Source organism: Rattus norvegicus, chromosome 7 (assembly GCF_021556685.1).
Source record: "Rattus norvegicus strain SHRSP/BbbUtx chromosome 7, alternate assembly SHRSP_T2T, whole genome shotgun sequence".
In the NCBI taxonomy this organism is placed as follows: Eukaryota; Metazoa; Chordata; class Mammalia; order Rodentia; family Muridae; genus Rattus; species Rattus norvegicus.
Window position 1 is genome coordinate 82,340,330 of NC_141540.1, and position 24,541 is coordinate 82,364,870.

Sequence of the window (24,541 nt, forward strand, 5' to 3'; positions counted from 1 at the left end):
CTTAGACGAGAGACCAGTGCTGAATCAGTCACCTTATATTTCCTTAGTAGGTAAAATATCGAGTGACCGGGAACAATGTGGGTTTGGCTTGGGGACTGGGATTAAAACTTTGCTATCGCTGTTTTATGTGATGAAAAATACTAATATTTATAACATTTATACCCATTTCTATTTAAGTAGAGACTCCTAGAAGGAATATACATTCTATAATTTAAGTGTCTTATATTGAATAACAATTTTTGGCTGTATAGAGGTTTAACAAATTAAAATTTGTATAACCCAGAGTGGCTAGTGGTTTCTGTATTAGACAGTATATCAATAAACAGTGAGTTAAACAAATGCTAGGGATTTTTCTCACATAAACAGTCTACAGTGAGGAAGTAGAGGACCTTGGAGTTGTCTGAGACATCATTAAGAAAGTGAGCGCTTTGATTTATTTTTCCTGGCCAGACTTTGTCCCAAGGCCACTCCTGCCTTCTGTTAGGAGAAAATAGGGGGAGGGGCTTGAAAGAGAATGGGTGTTTACTCATCTGCATTTATTGCTGCAGGAATTATTTAACTGATTATGGGAATCCTAGATATGGGAGTTGTCAGTATCTTCATTCCAAGATCTTTGTGACAAATTAGAGAAGATAGTAACCTTAGGTGTCCAGACTGCGGTTCCTGTAAAACACAGTTTGCACCATATTAGACTGATGAGAAATAGGAGTGTTGCAGTTAAGGAGATGCAATGACTAGATAAGTATGTGTTGTCTGTTTTATGTTTCTGTAGCAAGTCACCTGAGGCCTGGCACTGTGTAAAAAGAAAGCAATTGTGAGATTTTTAGTTCTGGAGATACTTGATTGTGACAGCAGTTATCTGCATGTCTCAGGCAAAAAACCCATTGCCAATGGCATCTAAATGACAAATGTGTTTGCAGTAGAAAGGCACATGGCCATACAGGAAAGAGATCAAGCTGCCAAACAACCTATTCTCTCAGGAACTAATCCAGTCTCATGAGATTTGCATTAATACATTCCAAGGTCATGTTCTACATGAATGAATTACTTCCCACTAACCAACATATCATTGTGTTATTCACTGGTGTGTGTGTGTGTGTGTGTGTGTGTGTGTGTGTGTGTGTGTGTGTGTGTGTGTGTATAAAGATTTAGAAATTAAAAACAAAATGCATCCTAGTCCTCCACCTCGGCCCTCCCACAGGGGAAGAAGGTGCCTAACCAGGACGTTATACCAATCACTAGTTTATGCTCTCTACCAAAAGATTTAGATAAGAAACCTAACAAATGATTAGTTTATTCAATGATTTATGATATAAATAATTTCATTTTTAGAAAAATATAATGTATACATGTATATGTATACGTACACACACACACACACACACACACACACACACACACACACACACACACACACACACACACATAGATTATTATGTCCCTCACTGCTTGGACACATACCTGACAGAAGCAACTGAAGATGAAAAGAATATTTTCTGGCTATTGGTTTTAGGGAATTTTAGTTCATTCTAAGGAAGAAGCATAGAAGTGGCTCCAGTAGTGGCAGATTATGCAGTGGCTGCTTCTCAGATGGCACTGATCAGCAGAGAGCGCTAGACTAGTGATCTACAGCCTGGTAACCCCATGTTACAAAGCCACCACAGTGTCCTTAATCAGAACACCTCTGTGTAGACCGAGTGTTCAAATACATGAGCTTATGAGCCATTTCACTCTAAGCCATAAAAATGTGTGTGTGTGTGTGTGTGTGTGTGTGTGTGTGTGTGTGTGTTACCTCCCACAATTTCTAAAGGGTGTGGCTAAGTTTTTAATAAGTCTCCTTCTGGATTTCTCATTTTTTTTTAGAAATATGATGGTGAAATTCTCCTAGAACTTTTTTATGTATCCTGTTATTTCTATATTATATTTAAAGCTTATGGGTATTCAATATAAACACTTTCCAGTAATCTCAGTAATAACTTGTTTCTTTGAATAGATGGCCATAGAAATTTATGTCCTTATAAAGTTAAAAGTAAGAATAGAAGGATTTTTGTAGCCTTTTTATGTTTATGCGTGTGGATAGAATTTTAGTGCCTTTATTTACATAATGAGCTGGTGTCTTTTGTTCTCTCTAAGCGCTTTCCTAAAACTGTAATCTCTTGCAGAATGAATAGTTTTTTTAAACATCAAAGGACATTTGCAAAGTGTGGAAGGGATTTTATATGTTATGTAAACCAATGGGTTAGTTCTGTTTGCTTAATCTTAGGAAGGAAATAATGGGGTGAAAGTTGCTGGCATTTAAAAAATAGTCACACCTAGCACAGGTGGGAATGAGCGTCAAGTTTGTCTTCTTCCCTGTAAACTTTGTTCTTTCCATATCTACTTTATTTCTGAGCTAAGAGTGGGCACCTTGAGCATTGTTCTCAAGTGCCTTACCTTTTAAGAGCTGCTTGAGGAAGAAAAGTTTATTGACTTCTTTGTAACACTAAGAATAACACTTCTCTCCCCTTTCCCCACTTCTGAGCATCTGCCATTTGTAAAATGGTACCCACCTGTACAAATACAGTTGTTACCTGTTTCATACAGTCAGAGACGGAGAAGTAGAGCTGAGGCACAGCTCAGAATATTTTAGAGTTGGTCTTGGCACCTCTCTTCCTGTCACAGAGAAAAGGGAGTCTGGTGAGAAACATAGTCAACTACCAATTGCTTTCAAAGTGTAAATAGGAAATGGGTTTAGCATCATTATGTTCTCTCCCTGTAAGTCGGAAAGGACATATTAATTTCAAGGTATCCTAGAGGTACCACCAATGGAGTATAGGAATGAATACCACCAAAATATATTGTATAACATTCTCACAGTATAAATAAAAATGGTTTATTAAAATTTTTTTCAACACCTTTTAGCCATCGGGGAAATGTAGATGAAAACTACTGTAATTCAACCTCACCCCAGTGAAAATGGCCACCATCAAGATTGTAAAGGACACTGAAAAATGTTGGTGATGTAGAGAAAAGAGAATCCTTACATGTTGTTGGGGGAAATGTAAATAGTGCAACCACTGTGGAAAGCTGTCTGGGAATTTCTCAAAAACCCAGAATAGATGGACATATCATATGACCTAGATATACCACTCCTGGGGTCATACAAATGACTATCCAACAGAGTTGGGTGTCCATCCATGTTCATTGCTGCTATGAAATTGATTCAGATGGTGTGTACTATACATTTCCTGAGAAATGAATGAGGAAAATATGGTATATACACAGTGGAATTTTTTTCAGCTCTAAAAAGCACTGGCTTTATGAAGGTAGCAGAAAAATTATGGAGCTGGAATATACTCTACTGAGTGAGATAACACAGGCCCCAGAGAGGCAAATGCTACGTGGGATGAATTTAGACACCTGGAAGTGACAGAGGGGCCACAGAAAGGAAGGAAAGACCTTTCGATACTCTGTAATGATGCCCAAACAAATATATACTTTGCCTCTTCTCATTATGATCTTTTTCCTAATGTCATTGCATAGTTCTTATACAAAAGTTAAATTTTTTACTTACCATTGCTAATAAAATGTTCCCAAACAATAAAGAAGTCCTTTTTGGTATTCAGCATAAAGCTTACCATTATTTGACAGAATCTGCATTTGTACATATGATGTGTGTGCACATATATTTTCTGTTTGCCATCTGTTCCCTCATGAGACTAAAGTCTTTCCTAAGGTAAGACCCTCTGTTATTGACTATTCTTTAAATGACTTTTATTTTATTTACTTTGAGATTTCATATGACATCTTTTGATCACATTCTTTCTCCTTCTTCAACTCTTCCTAGAACCTCACCTGTCATTCTTCCTGCTTTTTTTATGTCTACTATAATGGCTGACATAAAGGATCTCCTAAAAGGTTAATTTAAATAAAGAAATATAATAAATACATTTTTTTCAAACTACATACAGAATATAACATATAGATTTTGTTTGATGGAAACTGTAGTTTCTCAATCAACATTACCTCTTGAGTTTTTTGAAACTAGGTCTCCAAACACACTCCTCACTAGTCTGGAATTTACTAATAGCCCAGTCTGACCTCAGCCATTGTACCTCCTGCCACCACCTTCTGAAACCTAGAATTTTTTAGACCACCATATCCAGGGTGAGAAAGCACTTGATTCTTATAGTTCTAAGCCACGGTCATTGATTTCAAAGTATTTCTGATCACAACTAAATGAGATATACTCATATTTTCTGGGCCACCATATGAAGTAGGTTTTACAATTTTTTTACAAGGAGGCCCTTTGAGAATAAGTAACATGTATGTTGTCAATAGACAGCAAGCTGAGAACTAAAAACCAGCATCCTGGTGCCAAAACAAACATGGAGATACCTATATAGTATGCCATATCTCTCCAGTGGAGTTACTGATGCATTACTGATTGAATACTTGAGAGTTAGAAGTCACTGGTATATCAATAAACGTGTGTGTGTGTGTGTGTGTGTGTGTGTGTGTGTGTTAAATTCACACAATTAAACTAGAGTTATGCTGCTTTGACATATGACATCATAGGAGGTTTTCCATAAAGCTGTTGAATAAGTGGGAAACAGGTAGCCACATTCAATGTTAATGACTCTACCTCATACATATGATAAAGTTCTGCACATTAGCCTCCACTGTGAATGAAATCTCCAAGAACTTGCTAACTTTCAACTCATTATGCTCTGTTGGGATGGAAGTGTAGGGTGAAGGGGCTGTACAGCAGTCGATCACTCCACGGCGTGGACACAATTTTGCTTAATTGATTTCCATTCCATGTTCACTAAAATGTAGGTAGATGTGGTATTTGTCCTAGAGGGGACTTATCATACTGCTCCTTTTTGGTGGGACTTCATTGATAATGTTTAAAGTAGACAGCAATTTTAGAAACTCAGGTGTAGTGTCTAGATATTATAGTTTTCCAGCTGGCTTGCTCTTACACCTGCAGGTTACCAAAAAAGTCTATGGTAGTACAGGTTCTGTTTGAATACTGCACAACAGGACTTCCTAGACAGTTGAACTCACATGTGCCATGTGGGCCAATAAACAATAAACATAAAATGTCCTCAATGCTAATAACTGTTGCAGGATGATCCTAATAGTAACTATATGGGAATACCATGTTGTCCCTTTTCACACACAAAGCCTTACTCTTATCAATAGTGGGGGAAGCTTGCTGTAGAGGGCTTGTTTTATGGTGAACTATCAAATAGACTAATAGCGGTAAAAAGAACCATTCCTTTCCATTCCTTCTGCTTAGCTCTCTATGTGACAAAATAATTTAAAATTCATTAACATTTGATTGCTACATCTTCCTATTAAGTTTATAGTAAGTTGCACATCTAAAATTGTCAAGGCACTGTGAACAGATGCTGCCAAATCTTCACCCTCATTTTCTACTTTTCAAAGAATAGGATTTCGTTTACAGTTGTAAGTCTTTGAATATAGGTAACCAAAACAATAGTGATGAGACATCTCGGAAGTTGGAATTGTTAAATATGGAAGTCTAACATCATCGTTAGACCTGGAAAAGCCATTACATAGCATTATCAGATTTCATTTAAAAAACTAAAACAGCATGTTAACTCAGATTAGCACAAGGGTTTTTTTTCCCAGTTTGGTGATTCTGAGAGATTAAATTAGTAGCAAGTTCTCACCGAAGTATGACTATCAGCCATTGTTTAATTTCTTCTCTCTTTTATCAAATATTTCAATGAAAAACAATGGGCTTCACTATGATGTTTTCATATATATATATATATATATAAAATTGCACTCTCTCTTATTATCTATTTTTAATTCCAAAACTATTGTAGAAATGTATGTATGTATAGACATGCACAGAAACAGACACAATATATGCACACCATGCTGATGTTAGCTTTAGGAAAATTTAATATAAATTTCTATATTTAATATCAAACAGAAAATAAGGTCAAAATATAACCAAGCAAGAAGTATTAGGTCTTCAGGGGAGACCTTTTCTGATATTTCTAAGTTCGTTGTCTGCTGAGTCTATTCACAGAGCCATTTCTTTCCAGGACATCAAAGGGAAGCTGCTAAACCAGGTTCTCCTTGTCTCCAACTGCTTCCGGTAGTTAAAGAACCTTGAAGAAGGGTATTCGGCAAGCCCACCCTTCTCACCTATTTTATTTCCTCATAGCCCAGAAAGTTGGCCATGATGTAAGAGGCTTCTTCAGACACAGAACACCCGTCAGTGGTGAACTGTGACTCAAAAGCCGTGTGGAATGCACAGATGGAAATTACCACTGTTAGTCCTGTCTTCAGCATCAGCGCCAGCAAGTACGTCTGTGCGATACCAAAGGAACCACTCTGGTGTCCACAGCTGGCAACAACTTACTAAGGGGCTCGTGTTTCAGGACATCCCCACAGTCAGATGGTACCACTTCCAGCTAACAGAAATCCAGGGTCACTTCTGGGGTCCTGGGTATCTCCCGTCAGCTCATATAGAATTGGTTCCACTTTTAAACTTATTCTAAGTCCACGCCATCAGATTTGAATAAAACGACATGTGAAGGAATAAATGGATGTGTGTGCTGATGGCTTCCATTTGGGTATGAGTCCCGTTTAGGAATTCTTTTTTTTTTTTTATTAACTTGAGTATTTATTATATATATTTCGAGTGTTATTCCCTTTCCCGGTTTCCGGGCAAACATCCCCCCTCCCCCCTCCCCTTCCTTATAGGTGTTCCCCTCCCAACCCTCCCCCCATTGCCGCCCTCCCCCCCCATAGTCTAGTTCACTGGGGGTTCAGTCTTAGCAGGACCCAGGGCTTCTCCTTCCACTGGTGCTCTTACTAGGATATTCATTGCTACCTATGAGGTCAGAGTCCAGGGTCAGTCCATGTATAGTCCTTAGGTAGTGGCTTAGTCCCTGGAAGCTCTGGTTGCTTGACATTGTTGTACATATGGGGTCTCGAGCCCCTTCAAGCTCTTCCAGTTCTTTCTCTGATTCCTTCAACGGGGGTCCTATTCTCAGTTCAGTGGTTTGCTGCTGGCATTCGCCTCTGTATTTGCTGTATTCTGGCTGTGTCTCTCAGGAGTGATCTACATCCGGCTCCTGTCAGTCTGCACTTCTTTGCTTCATCCACCTTGTCTAATTGGGTGGCTGTATATGTATGGGCCACATGTGGGGCAGGCTCTGAATGGGTGTTCCTTTAGTCTCTGTTTTAATCTTTGCCTCTCTCTTCCCTGCCAAGGGTATTCTTTTTCCTCATTTAAAGAAGGAGTGAAGCATTCACATTTTGATCATCCATCTTGAGTTTCGTTTGTTCTAGGGATCTAGGGTAATTCAAGCATTTGGGCTAATGGCCACTTATCAATGAGTGCATACCATGTATGTCTTTCTGTGATTGGGTTAGCTCACTCAGGATGATATTTTCCAGTTCCAACCATTTGCCTACGAATTTCATAAACTCATTGTTTTTGATAGCTGAGTAATATTCCATTGTGTAGATGTACCACATTTTCTGTATCCATTCCTCTGTTGAAGGGCATCTGGGTTCTTTCCAGTTTCTGGCTATTATAAATAAGGCTGCAATGAACATAGTGGAGCACGTGTCTCTTTTATATGTTGAGGCATCTTTTGGGTATATGCCCAAGAGAGGTATAGCTGGATCCTCAGGCAGTTCAATGTCCAATTTTCTGAGGAACCTCCAGACTGATTTCCAGAATGGTTGTACCAGTCTGCAATCCCACCAACAATGGAGGAGTGTTCCTCTTTCTCCACATCCTCGCCAGCATCTGCTGTCACCTGAGTTTTTGATCTTAGCCATTCTCACTGGTGTGAGGTGAAATCTCAGGGTTGTTTTGATTTGCATTTCCCTTATGACTAAAGATGTTGAACATTTCTTTAGGTGTTTAAAAATATGGAACGCTTCACGAATTTGCGTGTCATCCTTGCGCAGGGGCCATGCTAATCTTCTCTGTATCGTTCCAATTTTAGTATATGTGCTGCCGAAGCGAGCACCAGTTTAGGAATTCTTGTCATGAATTACTTATCATGGCAAGAAGTGTTGTTCTTGGTTTCTTAAATTTCAAGTTCCTCCAAACAAATATTACAGAAATGAATTCATTTATAGATCCAAGTGAAGTCCTGCTGCAGAAGCAGCTTGGTGTTAGCTTCTTCCAATGTGGAAGTGTTGGCTAAGGGAAGCATTGACAAGGCCAGCGTCTTCCCAGCCTCTTCAATCTGATAGCAGAAAGAAACATATGGACCCTTAACGGGTTACATTAATAGAGGTTGGACTTGTGGTAGTTTTTTTTCCATTCCAGACATACCAAGGAGAGTAGAAACAAGAGTGTGGAGAGAAATGGTTGGCCTCCCAGTCAAAGTCACTCTCTGGAAATCAGAAGAGTGGACCCTGCAGCTGTGTATTGGAATGTGGTTGGTTCTCAGGCAGGTTGGCTTGTTCTCTGAGGAAACTATTTTAACTCAGGTCTCCTATCATCGGTCCATTGTGGTCCTATCCTGGCACCATCCTAACTAACGGTGGCTCAGGTCCATGGTTAGCTTTTCTATATACAAGTTGGGTTTTACATTGTTCTCTGTGATAGAGGAGAATCAAAAAGAAAAGTATTGGGCCTCATTCAACAGCCCTTTAAACACATGCTTTCCTCTTTAAGCTACGTCGGCTTGTTCGCATGGTTCTGATTTCTGCTCGAAGGGTGTGGCTGTTAATTTTTATTTAATATATGTTCACCTCCATCATTTTGAAAATAATTTAAAAGTTAAGAATGTCATGAGGAGTATGCGTATCAAACTTTTCGAGGTTAGTAATTAGACTCTTAGGAACTGAGGAGTATCTCCTATAGAGAGGTTTATAAGTCTCTTCGTTGAGTATGGTGCTAATACTTTTACTCCTAGCACTCAGAGGACCAAAGAGGCCAAAGAGGACTGCTAATTGATAGCCAGACTGGGCTCTACAGCAAGGTCCTTCCCTAGTAACCCCAAGCCCAAACAATCAGTAAATATACGCTAAGTATTTTCTAGTGACATATAGGAAGAGTGGTCTTTTTGATGAGATCAGTGCAGTCAAACTAGGGAAATTCAAAAACCAAAGAAAAACAAAACAGAAAAGTTCAAGGAGTCGAGTTTTACAGGGAAGAATTCAACTGCATTTTCTCAGGGTGAGAGGTCACATCGCTTCCTGCAGGCTCCTCAGCCTTGGTGAGTTGTCTAGACTTTTTGTTTGTTTGTTTGTTTTGTTTTATTTTTAAATCTGCTACATGGGAAGAACCTTTCTCACAGGCCACCATGAACTTAACAAATAATGCACTAACATGCCTACCACAGAGCCCAACACATGATAAGAATACCATGAAATTTGACAGCAACAGTGTTAACTTCTTGGGTTCTATATGACTTCATGTGTCTAATATGAACTCAGCCTCTAAATGACTTCTACATTTTCTTGGAAAAATAAAATGTTAAACTTCTTGAATGATATTTCTCCTAGGCATATCTGGAATTAAGCTGTTGATCTCCTTGGCTGTTCTCAGTGAAAGCATTGCCTTTTGGCAGCAGAGGAGCCTGTGGGGTGGGGCATGGGCTCTCATCTTGCACTGGATGTTTACCTGAGTAATGGCTTCTAGTGGAGGTGGTGGGTGGGGCTTGTGAGAAAACGGGGCACACAGGTAACAGATCTCTGGCCTGCCTGAGGCAGACTCTACCTGAGCTTTCTGGAGGCTGTAATGTCGCCTGCTGCCTGCACAGAAATGACCAGGAATGAAAGCAGCTCAGGGTAGGTGACACCTGCCTGTCTCACCTGCATTACCTCCTGGGTTAGGAAGAATATGTCTCCTGCTATGGGATCATCTCTGATTGCTGTGCAAATGGGAAATCAAATCTTCATGTTTATTGGGCCAAGTACATTTGGGGTTTTTTTTTGTGGGCTTTTTGCTTGTTTGTTTGTTTGTTTGACATTTTGTTCCTGCTAAATGAGACCATGATCAATGCATACTGTCGTAGGCATAGGTACAAAAGAAAAATATTTGGCTTGGTCCTTCTGACATATTTGGTTTCCTATATCTGCTACCTCTGATCCTTTGCAAAACCATAGTTTATTACAACTTTAAAAACACATGTTTTTTTTTGTTTTAGAGGTTATAATTGCACCATATTTCCCCTTTCTTTCTTCTCTCCAAGCCCAACCATATGCCTCCTTCTCTTTTTCAAATTTATTCCCTCTTTTTTCTTTACCTGTTTATAATATTACTAGATACAGAAGTGCAACCTACTCGATCTGTATAATGTTGATTGTATGAGTCTTTTCAGTTACTGACCATTACTGGTCATTACCAGTTACTGGTATTAGATAAGCTATTGGCGTGCTCTTCTGCAAGAAAAACTATTTCTCCTGCTCTTGGCATCCCTTAGTTGTCTGTAGTTGTTTGCAGGACTGAAACCTCCTGGGCTTTCCCATCCATTGAAGCATATCCACCGGTGTCTTTCTTTAGCTCATGTGCAGACAGGGCTGAGTCATTTTCTGTTGCTGTGCTAAGACACCATGACCAAGGCCATTTAATGAAATTGTTTATTGGGCCTTATAGCGTCAGGGGACAAGCTCATTGCTATTAGGTATGGACTATAGCCGCAGGCAGGCATGGTATTGGAGCAGTAACTGCAAGCTCATAGCTCAAGATAACAACCACAAGAACTGGTCTTTCAGCCATGGGGTCTGGGGACTAAACTCAGGTCATCAGCAAGCACCTTTTCCACTGAGCCCTCTTGTAGACCCAGGATTCTTTTTCTTGACAGTCAGGTGTCTGCCTGGCAGCAGCTGACACACAGGGAAGGACTCAGTTAAAGGGTGGAGAATAATCCTTCCCCTCCCATCCCTGCACACAAAGTTTCTTTACTGATCAATTTTTTTTGCTTTCTCTCTCTTTTTTTAACTATATTTTATTTTTGCATTTTTCTTGATAAAATTTGTGAAAAGTAACTTCTTTGTTGAATATCATTATTTATATAGTATTTTATTTGAAAATATATTTTAGTGTAATATATTCTGAGTATGATTTTCCCTTTTTCACCTCCACAGATCCTCCTTCTTCCCCACCCAGTCAAATCTACAGCTTTTATTTTTCTCTTTAGGATAAAAATGGGCATCTAAATAGTAATTAGATAAAGACAAACATTAGGTTAGGGCAAAATGAATTGAAGGAAAAATTCAAGAAACACACAGATGAGACATACATACGTACATACACACACACACACACACACACGCGCGCGCGCGCGCCTATAAAAACACAAAATCAGAAATCAATATTGATTATACACACACACACACACACACACACACACACACACACAAAGAAAATGTAAGTTTTTTTTTTTTTATTAACTTGAGTATTTCTTATATACATTTCGAGTGTTATTCCCTTTCCCGGTTTCCGGGCAAACATCCCCCTAATCCCTCCCCCTCCCCTTCTATATGGGTGTTCCCCTCCCCATCTTCCCCCCATTGCCGCCCTCCCCCCAACAATCTAGTTCACTGGGGGTTCAGTCTTAGCAGGACCCAGGGCTTCCCCTTCCACTGGTGCTCTTACTAGGCTATTCATTGCTACCTATGAGGTCAGAGTCCAGGGTCAGTCCATGTATAGTCTTTAGGTAGTGGCTTAGTCCCTGGAAGCTCTGGTTGCTTGGCATTGTTGTACATATGGGGTCTCGAGCCCCTTCAAGCTCTTCCAGTTCTTTCTCTGATTCCTTCAACGGGGGTCCTATTCTCAGTTCAGTGGTTTTTTTAAAGCTAAGACAAAGCATTATAAGACAAAGACCCTCACAAAGGTTATTAAGTTTGTTTTGTGTTAGCCATCTACTGCTGGGCATGACCCTGGCCTTAAGAGTGGTTTGTATAGGCAGCCGGTGGGACTCCTTTGAGAACATTGCTTTCATTTCTGAGTGGTTATCAACTGGAGATGGCTGCTCGGTTAGGGATGGGGACTTAAGTCCCTTCCCTTCCCAGCACCGGGACCCTTTTGGGTCCTGAGCTGTGCAGCTGTGTATGCTACCACGGTCTTCAAGCTCCTCTGTGTATCAGCCCTACTATGTTAGGAAGGCCTGGTTTCCTTGGTGCCCTCCATTCTGTAGAGCTCTGAAAATCTTTCTGCCTCCTCTTCTGCAGGATTCCCTGAGCCCTGAGGTAAGCAGTGTTTTTGTTGCCTAACAAAACTAATGCTGTTATTCTCTGATGGGATGTTTATACGTGGGAAGGTGGGAAAAACACAATTCTTGAAACTTGAATATTTAACGAGATTCTTTAATTAGCATGGTGCAGCCTGTTTTGACATTGCACTTGACAGAGAACTTGCATTTGAAAGCCAGAAAACCACAGTTATTTGGAAACTCAATTTTTAAAAATAAAGATTTTATTTTTTGCACCCGAATAATAATAGATAATCCAAGGCCTGAAGAAGCCTCAAGAAGTGCTAACCTGCTGTAGCTGGCCTCACCCTTGCTCACTTAAGAAGACCAGAATTTGTACCTTTTCTTTTCATGGATATTTAAAGCCTGGAAACCACTCAAAGTGCTGAGCCAAAAACAGCTGGTTATGTAGAAAACAATTCAGCTTTTAAAAGTTGTGACACTTACTGAGAAACCTTATCAACTTGTTTCTTTAGAAACAGCTTCAGATAGGAGTGCGCTAACTATGGGGAGATGCCGCTGTTTAAGATGGTGCGTCTTGTGCCTTGTGTATTGATCTGCAAACCACCGCCTCTCCTACAACATCTGCTTCTTTCTCTTTGGCAGTGTACAGTGTCCTTGCCCAGTTTTCTTTGTCTTTGATCTACAATCACATATGTGTTGGTTCATATTTTTAAACAAAAATCCAAATAGTACAAATATTACTTTGCAAGTCTGTATTGTAGCGCATACTTCTGGGTGAGTGCTGTGTGGGACTTGAGCTCAGCTTTGCCTTGGTGTGTATTTCACGTGATGAATGGACCATGATTTATTCATAGTGTGGGGAGTGCTCAAATATGTGGACGATCAATTGCCTGGGTGTTTGAAATAGACACCTGACTGAAAGAGTTAAATGAGCCAGGAGCTTTACCAACGCTGCGCCACGGGCGGATTATAAGCTATTCCTTGTCACAGTGCAGTGGGTCTGGCGTCTTTTGATCAAAATCATGCCTGGATACGTTCTCCCAAGTGTCCATTTGTTAAATCGTTCCCTACCACCTCAAAGACTGCGGCTTCATGTCTGTCTCTCCGTATTTTCTTCTGTTTGAGGCACACACAAAAAATACTCAGGAAATGAAAGCTTAGAAGTCTACACACAATGTGAATTTTTTGCTGATGGAAGGGGAAGGTCACTGAATCATTGATGTTCAGAATTCGGACTAAAATGGAAACCTACAAGCAATCAAAACAAAAAGAGATTCATGACAAAGCCAGGAGCGCATCCCCAAGGTTATCCCCCCTGAGAATGAGTTGTCCACAACACGGCAGGAGCTCTCTGTGCAGAACAAACAGCAAATCCCACATTGCCCGGAGTCCCATTCACTGCTCATAGGAAGTTTTTTCTGCTTTAAAGTCAAGCAAACCTTCAACTGATTGGCTATGATTAGTTCTAGACACAGTGTTTGCGCAAAGCAATCTCTTCATTATATTTTTATTTTTATTGTTTGTAATTACATGTTTGTATGTGTGTAGGTACATACATGTTTGTGTGAAGCATTCTTGGAAGCCAGAGGTGTTGAATTCCCTGGGGCTGGACTTACAAGTGATTGTAAGTTGTACCACATGAGTGCTTGGATCCCAACTCAGGTCCTCTGGAAGAGCAATTAGCACTTGGAGCCTCTCACCCATGTCTCTGGTCCTCTATTTCTTGATAAGAACCAGCTTATCTAACCATTATCCTCACTTTTTTGCCTCAAGCTGAGGTTCTCAACCTTCCTCACACTGAGACCCTTTAATACAGTTCTCACGTTGTGGTGACCCTAAACCTAAAATTATTTTCCTTGTTTCCATAACTGTGATTTTGCTTTTGCTATTGTCATAAATCGGAGTAAATATCTGATAAACAGGATATCTGATAGGTGACCCCAAAGGGGTCATGACTCACATGTTGAGAAACACTGTTCTAGACCTAACCAAAAATATGCTAGTTTTTCAGTTCTCTATAAAACAACAAAGCCTGATTCCTTTCGAAACTCCAATGTCTGAAAGTAATAGCATCTTTAAATAGTATTCAAATATAACATTAAATAAATAGCATTAAAATGGCATTTTTAAAAAGTCCTCTAAATGATTTGCTATAGGGTGATGATTTAGAGGCAATCACCCGAGAATATGAGTTTTAATTTCAGCATTCTGAACACTCAATTTTGAATTATCTATAATACATATGAATGCATGGTGCTTGTGAACAGTTTGACTTAACTGTGATTAGAAATATTCATGTATTTTCATTGACTTTAAAGTTTTGTATTTTAATAAATTTTAGGTGCACATTCACTTCAAACTAGCTTAATTTCAGAATGATTTTATATTGATTTCTTTTAATTCAAATAATGGAAATCTTTTCTTTTCAAATGCTAATTTTGTTCATTTTAAATGATTTTAAAATAGATCAGGAACAGGGATATTATACACCTTTATTATATAATATTCTAATTGACTTTTTAAAAGTTCTTTGGGAACTAGCAATACAATTTTCACTACTGTGTATGTATCTGTAATTTAGTTCATACACATTTCTTAAGGGTTTGCTCCCTGCAAGTCTCTTCAGTTGGTATTATAAGAAAGTTCAAAATACATGAACAATTCATGCTCTGCAGTTTTACAGCATAGTGGGTAAAGTCAGGAGTTACATCTCTAAATAATAAATGTAATGTAAGAACAAAGACTGCCTCCTGCACAGAGACGTGAGAGTCAGATGTACCTAAGAATGAGGCATGGCCTCAGGGACAGGGACATTCTTGATTAGATGTCCACTGCGTGTTAGGCTCAGAGTTCCAGAGTCCAGAAAATGTTTTGTGTGTAGGATCCGTGGACCATGGTTTGACTCCCGACACAAGATTGAAGTTCTCTTAGTCACATCTTGTGTGTTAATTGCTCAATCGGGGTGAAGAACACAGTAGTTTATTCTGAAATGATAAGTTAAAGATGATAGGAAATGTGTGCACAAACTCACAAATACACAAGAGGCAAGAGTGACGGCTATTTTTCATGTCAGACACTTTTCTAAATCTATAAGACTGATATAAAGCTGAAATCTGTCTTTATTCTGTAAAAATGGCAGTAGATGAAACAATGCAGAATTGACAATTAGAATTTGTATGAGGAACACATTTTATATATGATGATGAGATATTATAATACATGTGCACGTACACAAACATGCTCAGAAAATAAGAGTAGTTTTGACTTCACTAGAATACTACTACATAATTTGTATCTTTACCAAAACCAAACAGAAGATTTTTTTTAACTACTTGGTATCTGTGACTAGTTTTATATTTTATGTTATTTTACAATAATTCTAAATTTAGGGTCACTGCCTCTACTTAATGTATTTTTGAAGAACGAAGCTTAAAAAAAAAACCAAACCAACACTTTTCTGCTCCTAGCATTTTAATTTATGATAGGTTTTAAGTTGATCACTTAGTTAAAGTCAGAGTCAACATTCCCTCCTCTGTTATTATGTAAACGTTGAAAAATCTTTTATTTTTCCTGAAAGCCAATTTAGAGGATTAAACATTTGGAAGGCCTATTGAAATAACAGAAACTAAAACATGATAATTCTTTAGCCTATCTGTCACCTTCTAAGTTTAGTGGAATTAAATCACATACAAGACCTTGGGGTCTTTCTTAGCCCTCCCCTCTGCTGAAAGATAGGCTGCATTTATCATGCCTAGGTGTTGGAAATTGCCCCCACTGCCCTCTATTCTTTAATCACTATATTTTTATGTTCACTTTCGATAGCCCAGGATGTCCTCTCTTATATTATTAAATCTATTGCTTCTTCCTGTTATTTTCTGAGTGCCTGGTCAAACGTTACTACCCTTTGGGGACAGTTTCCATTGCCAGAAAGTGCTGTGTACCCTAAGCTGACCTGGTGCCTGTCTTACCTCTGTTACTACTTAGTCATTCACTAAAGAACAATCAAGTTTTTGTTTGCAGCAGTGTCTCAGTGTTAGCTAAGGTTGGCCTTCTGGTATGCAAGTTAGAAAGTGAAGCATGTTTTAATCTCTGTCAATTATTGATAGGACTAGGCAGTGGGTTCTGACAAAAACCCACCATGCTGCTTGTCATGGAGGGTGGGGTAGGGTGGTTATTGGACATGGAATATAAAGGCCTGGAAGGGAGAGAGAGAGAGAGAGAGAGAGAGAGAGAGAGAGAGAGAGAGAGAGAGAGGAAAGAAGACAGAATGGGGGCAGGGAGAACCTGACTTTTATTGACGTTGAGGAGCATGCGCAAAGAAACCTGCGACAGGAGCAACACTGTTGCTTCTTAGTGAGATAACATATATCTTTGCTGGGTGCCTTGAAAGCTGGCTGTAAAGATGCCTGATTGTCGTGGAGTCACTTTTAGGTGTCTGTGGATGTGCCTGGTTGTCAGTAAGTACTGGGAGCTAAAAAGGCCTATGCAGGTTCGTTAATCATGACCTATGAGCAGTAACATCCTAAGGATAATTAAATCTCTTTGTTCTCTGTCAATGGCAATGTCTTTATTCAAGACCTCATCATATCCCACCAGACCCATTTCAATACCTTTTTTAATAGTGCCCCAGTTACCAGTTTATTCCGTGCCCGTATGTATGTATGTATGTATGTATGTATGTATGTATACCTGATTATGCATTCCTCTTAAAATCTTGAGGCATATTATTATTACACTGATGTGCATATTCCAGTTTACAAGGCACTGGTCAGACCCTGACTGATAGGCTTGTTGACATCTAGGGTGATGTCTTATTTTCCCAACATTAAGTCTCCAGCATCTAGCATGGTGTCTAGCATAGCTAAGAAACATAAGATAAAGGTCCTCATGAGCTTATTTAATTAATGAGTAACTAAGTATTTTTAATTATGTGTGACACTAGAAAAACATCTGCCAATTTAACTTTCTTATATCCATTGAGTATTTATTTTCTTCTAGTTTAAAAAAATTTTTTGGTCAGGGGAAAACAGAGTATATATCATTCTTGAGTATGGAGGATAAAGACACAATAAAGAGTCATGTTATTCTTACCAGTTCATGTTTAAATAAAGTTCAGACTTTTCTGAATCTCTGATATGGAAATATCAGAGTTATTACAATTCATTTTCTTCACAGAATTGTTCCCTGGTTCACAAAATAAAGCACTTCTAAATTCATTTTACAGCAAGCTACTGTCTCATATTTCAGGAGTTTTGATGTGCATGCAGAAATGGAATCAGTATCAAAGCTGCTACCTGTGCAGAAACATCCTGGTTTTACAGGCATTGAAATGGAAGGAAAAAGATAGATAGATAGATAGATAGATAGATAGATAGATAGATAGATAGATGGTAGATGATAGATGATAGAAAGATGGATAGATGGATAGATAGCTAGAGGATAGATAAATAGATGGTAGCTAGGCGATAGATGATAGATAGATAGATAGATAGATAGATAGATAGATAGATAGCAAGAAGAAGAAAGGAGAGAGAGAAAACATCTAAAAAACAACCTCAGGCCTTCACACATGAGCACATGAACATACAATGGTCTTAATGGATCTCCATCTTGGTTTCCAATATCATCTCGCTACCATTCAAAAATGCCCAGTTTTACCCTAAACTCTGAAATTTTTGTATACCGAGGCAACATTGTTTTCAATTCTATGCTCTTATATTTTGGGTATTTCCTTGGAAAAGCATTGTCCTTTTTAATTGGTACATAGCACATGTGCATATTAATGTAATATGTTGTGTATAATTCAAGACATACGTGTAATGATCAAACCTGGGCAATATCTATTAGTTCTATTTTTTTCTGTTAGGAACATTCACCATGCCCTGCATTAGCTATTTTCTAGCATATGATTAATTGCTGTCAGCTCTAATTACCCTTCTGTATTATGAGGCATTCTCCTTTCCATCACTCTCTCTTCATCCCCCTACCTGCTTTTCTCCGTTCAAGAAGGGCTTCTACCCTTGTGGCCATGCTTTGCACTGAGCACTTGCTTTTTCTGCATTAACCATTATTTAGTAAGCTAGATGGACTGTAGTTTGATATAATTTCTTCCTCTGATTGGCTATGGAATCGTATGTGAAAAGACCCTGTTTCCAAGTTGCCCTGATACATGGTTGTATGTGACAGGTTCCCTTGATCAAGCTATACCTGCCGAGGTCTTGTCATTTTGCTTTAATCAGAATCTCAGAATTCTGCATTGGATAAGACCAAAGTTTTTTTTCTAACAAATAACAACAAAACCCACTAACCAATATTGCTGTGCCTTCCATCAGTGTTATACAAGTTATGGAACAATAATTACTTGATGTTTAAAAGTTTTAAGTCAACCTAGAGATCACAACTTAAATAGTTGGAGCCATTACAAGGAAGGATTCATAGATCAAATCTGAAGTCTTAGTTCAAGTGTTTTCTGCTGATAAAAATAACCAGGCAAACTGAAAGGAGGCACGGGCTTTTTTTAAGCTTTAGAATCAGGTATATCTGAATACCCCATGTTAACAATAACTCATTTATTTATACAGTTGTGAGATTGTCTATTTATACAATTGTGATAAAGTGATTCTCAGGGAGACACCGACAGACAATCAGGAGAGGATCCTTTGGGTAGTGCTATTGAAAACTCTGGTCTACTCTGATGCAGCCTCCTGGCACAGTGGGACTAAATGTGCTACACTTCGATTTCGGAGTATGGCTTCCAGGTAATTCATGGAAAATTAAAATTGTGATTCTGTGTGGGAAGTAGGTGCCATTGAGTCCCCTAATTCACGACTTTGTAGAATGCTCTCTAACATGGGCCTTGCTATTGGGTGATGTAAATGAAGTTCCATTTCACTTCACACAAGGGGCTGCCAGCTATTTTGCATAACAGATCAAGAATGAAAAGGATCATTTTGTACTGTTAAAGCTTTAGGGAGGAAGTGATCTATGATGTGGAACCGAACAGGGAACATCTTAAAACAAGCCTGAGTCACTGCAAGCACTCAGAAAGACAGCTGTGACTCATCCCAGGTCACCCAGAGGCTGGGGCTAGAGCTGGAAATAGAACCCAGACCTCGGCCTCTTCTCCCCACCTACTTCCTCTGACGACTTACATCGATCTGTTGAGTCATGAGACCATAACGTAGTGCAGCTGTTTCCTGAACAGCTTTTCACTAAGGATTTTTTGGCTTGTTCTAGTTTACTCAGCAGAAGCAGAAGCCATACTCACTAAGGAGGCATTGAATCTTTATGCAGTGAACAAAGAAACTAAGAAATAACAACAATTGACATTGCTTATACATATATATATAGCACCATTGTCTGGTGTTACTCTCACTGATCAAACAGTTGTGTCGCATATTGTTTAGTACCACGAATGTCATTTGGAAGAAAGAGAAGAGCAGCTACCACCGATGATGAGCTATTTTTCTCTGTGTTATGTATTTATCTGTGTGGTTTCTTTAGCTTTAGAACATCCACATATAATAAACAATGCCACAATGTGTTAGGCAGCTGCGACTACCTTCGGAGCCTCGTTAATCTCTCTGCCCAGACACTACTGCGACTCTTTCTAGAGACTCATCTGTGGAGGAATAACAGATGGAAAAGGCTCAGATATCCTACAGATCTTGAAGTGTGTGTGTGTGTGTGTGTGTGTGTGTGTGTGTCTGTGTGTACATGTGTCCTATAAACTGCAGCTTCATAGTATCAAAGAGAACACTAAGTGCCTCAGAGGTCTTGACTCGCAGTTTTGAAACAATTTCATCCCATATTTTAGTCATATCACACTTGATAAATTAGGATATACTCACTTAAGTTCAAGTTATCTATCAATTAACATCAAGTTATCTATTAATTTACTTAAGTGCTTCATCATAGCAGTGACTGTGCCCAGCAATGAGGCTCACTGCTGAGCAAAATAATTACTTCCTTTATCCTTGCTTCCAGAAACTTATGGAAGAACCATCTTCTCTCTTCCCGTGTCTGCCTAAATAGGTGAGATGTCTGCTGATTCCTGTGTAGCATCTTTCCCAAGGGAAAGATGATCCTGAGTTTTGAAAAAAAAAAAAGTAGGCATACCAGTCTTATGGTACTTCTTTTTCTTAATGTTTAGGTCATGTCCTTGTCTCACTTGTACATATGGTGTTTCCTACTGTATCAGTTACTCTTTTGTTTATTTCTCAAATACACTGCTTGTGATATTTGACATTTTATTATCACTTTATCACAAAGTCTGTCAAAAATGTATCATTATGGCTAACTTTCAACAGTTGTCAGAGCAGGCTGCAGCCAGGCAAATTTCATTCACAGGTGTTCCGTTTTCTTTTACACATTTTATTTATTTTTATTTTATATGCCCTGGTGTTTTGCTGGCACGTCTGTCTGTGTGAGGATGTTGGGTCCCCTGGAATTGGAGTTTCAGAAAGTTATGAGGTGCCATGTGGGGGCTGGGAGCTGGATTGATGTCCTCTGGAATTGCAGCCAGTGCTCTTAACTGCAGAGTCATCTCTCTAGCCCCTGTCCCGTTTTCTAGAGGCAGCGTAGATTATTGACTATTAACTGACTTGTACACACAATGATTCACTATGCATCTATTTTCTAAAGAATTTCCTATTTGGTGCCTGTGTTATGTAAGCACAGGTCTATGTATGCAGAACCACAGTTGATAAGGCAGACGTGGTCTTAGTAGTATGGTTTTCAGTGTATTCCTTACTATTCACCCTGAAGTAACTTTCAACACCATTTCTTTCCATCAGTGCCTTGATATTGAGAACGGCCCAAGCCATAGAGAAGTTCTTTTACACCCAGAAATATCTGCAGACTTTCATTATTCTGTTGAAATTGCCTATGCCTTCAAAAGCTGCCATTGTTGGTTTCCACAGCAAGAAACGGGACTCCCAATACATTATGTCCTCCTCCTGTTTGTCTGGGGACATTGGTGAAGAACAATCAATCTATGAATTCTAGTGAGACACAAAGATCCATTTCCCAGCTGCCATTACCTGTCGTTCTAAACACATTCCCATCTGAACACAGCCCTGGGTTTGAGAGCAACATTAATAGTGATGACTATGGAGTTTGGAGGCAGAATATAAATGTGGCCAGTACCTCTTGTGCCTGTGCAAAATTTGCCTGTGCAAAAATTGCCTGTGCAAAAATTGACGTTGAAACAATTTCTAAAGATATTTTCATTTTAGAAAAACAAATTAACTTTATGAAATGTCACAAAAGCATGAATTTTGCAATCATACTGTTCTTAATATGTTCATTTAAGAAAAAGAATTGAAGAAAGGCAGAATTCTCCCCTTTGCTCAGAAAGCACCAGCCATGTGCTCTCTAAAGGAATGACTGGCAGATAAAACAAACCATGGAGATCAAAATAGAACTGTTTCATATATTTAGTTCAAATTTTATAACAGTGTATCATTTTATATTATGGATTTCTTATAGAAGTAGCACTATATGTTAATATGCAAGTACTCTGTATTAATTATGCATCTTATGTACATAGATTAAGACAGAAGTCAATGTCTACCTCAAGGAGAGAAAACTAAGATGACATAGGGCTGAACACATGTATTTTACAATCTGTTCATTTGAGAGCAGTTAAATTTGCCCTGTGTTGCCTCATCTTAAAGCCACTTCCTTGCAATTTAGGGGAGGGATTTTAACTAACAATGCAGAAATGCTTTCTCAATTTAGATAAGGCTAGGGTAAACATCTTGGGAAATGATAAATTCCTTTTCTCTAGATAAATTTAAATATGGGAAGTTTTCAGGAGCATGAAACATTGACCATGCCATTTAAATAGATAACCTTTAGATGTTATTTTAGACCTAAAAATACTAGATTCACGTTGATTATGAGTTTCTTTATTTGTACCTTGACAATAATAACGCCTGTCTTATATTTCACAGGTTATTATGCATGGCAGAATAGCTGCTGCACACTAAGTGTCCCCAAAAATATAAAGAATGGGTATTTCTGTTGCACTAAAGGAAGTTAATAATTAATGAGAGTGAATAAGACCTGACTAATACCACAGTTGTTCATTAGCATCTATAAGGAACATCCAAATTAAAACACATAAAGATATTGCAGAAACCTTTTGTTTAGAGCAAAGGGCACTGACTCACTTTACAAAATGGGCTTCCTGATGAAATAGTTTTCGCTTTGTATTGATTTGCCTTACTTTTTGAGTTGGTGACAGTGTTACTGCTGAAATACACGTAAGATCATTTATACTCTTATAGACTGGATTTGGTATTTCCGTAAGGTCACAAGCAACATACAAAAGTATAAATAGGACATAGTGTTGTTCTTCGCAATTGCTACTTCCTCATTAAATATGTCACTGTGTTTTCCTGTCTCCACTTCCACCATTGTCCATTCAAATATTCTTCTTCCATGCGTGTGTAAAACTTGGGAAAACAAGTTGCTTAGTTGAATGAATTACAAAGGCAGTGCTTTGATTGTGGTCTCTGAAAGTCTAATGATGGTTCATGTCAGGACATCATCATCCTAGTAAGAACAGTTCTCAGCATCAGTAGCAGCAGCAGCAGCATTTATGTTCTTCCAAAAACACTCGATGTATTAAGAAGCCAACGGAACTCATCCTGGTAGATCCTCTACACGGGTGGATTTGACACAAAGAGCACTATGTCAGGACTTAGACCAGTCCGTTCTGACTCTAGCTGTTTTGTGACCTTGAATTATGTCTAATTGCATTACACACAATGATTCTCATCCCCAGGATCAAAATGATAGCCTATGAAAGTCTATGTGAATGTTTGCCACGATTCGGCTATGGTTGGTAAAACAACCTACATTCCTTCCTTCAATGCCTGCTATTTTTTTTCTTTCTTTTTTTTTTTTTCAGAGCTGGGGACCGAACCCAGGGCCTTGTGCTTGCTAGGCAAGCACTCTACCACTGAGCTAAATCCCCAAACCCCAATGCCTGCTATTTTTATAGCTCTTTATTTTTTCTTCTTCTTGGCATTTATCATTTCTATTTTGTGGATAAGAGATCTCTGTTGCAGAGGGATCAAAGCAATACTAGAATGTCGTGGGACAAGTCATGTATACTCTTCTTATTTCTTTATACCAATATTTTATTTTAGAGAAACAAAATCAGCAGAGAGGAAAATATATGGAGAGAAGCTGAATGGCAAATTAAATGGATTATATCCTTTTCTTACTTAAATGACTCTTCTATATGACTTTCAATTACAATAGTCCCTAACAGGTACTGGGAAGGGATTTAACAGAACATGAGGCTTTTTCTAACCAATTTTCAATTTAATCCACCCAGCAAATGTTTGCATTTTCTGATTTAACTTAGCTGTCAGTTAAAGTCTGTATTTCCCAAATGCTTTTCCCTTGGAAGCAGAGCTTCATTAAATAGCTCAGGCTGGTATGGAATTTCCTATGTAGCCGAGGATGGACTTAATCTTGTGATTTTCTCTGAAGTGATGGGATAATGGGAAGCTCTACAGCCTGCTCAATAGCCTCCTATCCTGTAGAACTACGAGAACCTCATAGATGCGTTTGGTTCCAGAACCGCACATCAATAGTGATGCAATAAATGTTCTTGTAGCTCTGCCTTTTCTTTTGGACATAAAGCTAAGTTTGCATAGCAGATTGGACGTGGGTGTGAGTGAAAGAGAGGACTCCAAGATGTGTCCAAGTGTTTTTGCTTGAGCAGCTGCAAGGATGGGGTTGCCATCAGCTGAGATGGGAAAGGTTGGGGGTGGGAAAGTTTGAAGGAAAGAAAGCTTTTTCTGGGCACGTTATGTTTATGATGACCATTAAGTAGTCAAATGGAAATGTCAGTAAGTTTCTGAGGCTTTGATAAAAGCCAGATTTAGAGACAAGGTTGTTAGTTGTCAACATGTAAATAGTACTTACAGCCAGGATTTAAGGAAATAGGCTTCAATAGAAAGGAAACAAAGGTGTCCATTCACCGTTCTAAGGATACCATGAGCAGTAAGATAAGAGAGAAAAATGAGATGAGTCAGGTTTGAAAGGATGAAATCAAACCATATCCATTTCTAGACAACATGATACTGAAAGACCCTAGAGACCCCAGCTAAAAACTCTTATGCCTGAATGATTTAGTTTCAGCCAAGTAACAAGATAGTAAATCAACATATTAGTAGTCATAGTATAATCCACTAAAAATAAGAAACTAAAGAAAATATAAGAAGAAAAGACCTTTCATTCTCATGGATATGGCAAGTTAACATTACAAAGATGTTTATGTTGACAAAGTGATCTACAGAGTCAATGGTAGAGATATGAAACTTTGTTTCAAACTACACTACAAAGCCATAGTAACAAAAACAGCC

The 24,541-nt window shown here is 38.7% G+C and overlaps 1 protein-coding gene and 1 non-coding gene across 16 annotated transcripts in view; one reads left to right on the plus strand and one right to left on the minus strand.

Annotated features, from left to right (window-relative positions):
- Oxr1 (oxidation resistance 1) overlaps positions 1-24,541 on the plus strand; it is a 434,885-nt gene that overhangs the window by 129,844 nt on the left and 280,500 nt on the right.
- LOC120094047 (U6 spliceosomal RNA) lies at positions 7,906-8,012 on the minus strand. The gene has a single exon (XR_015626192.1). It is a non-coding gene; the product is annotated as a U6 spliceosomal RNA (small nuclear RNA).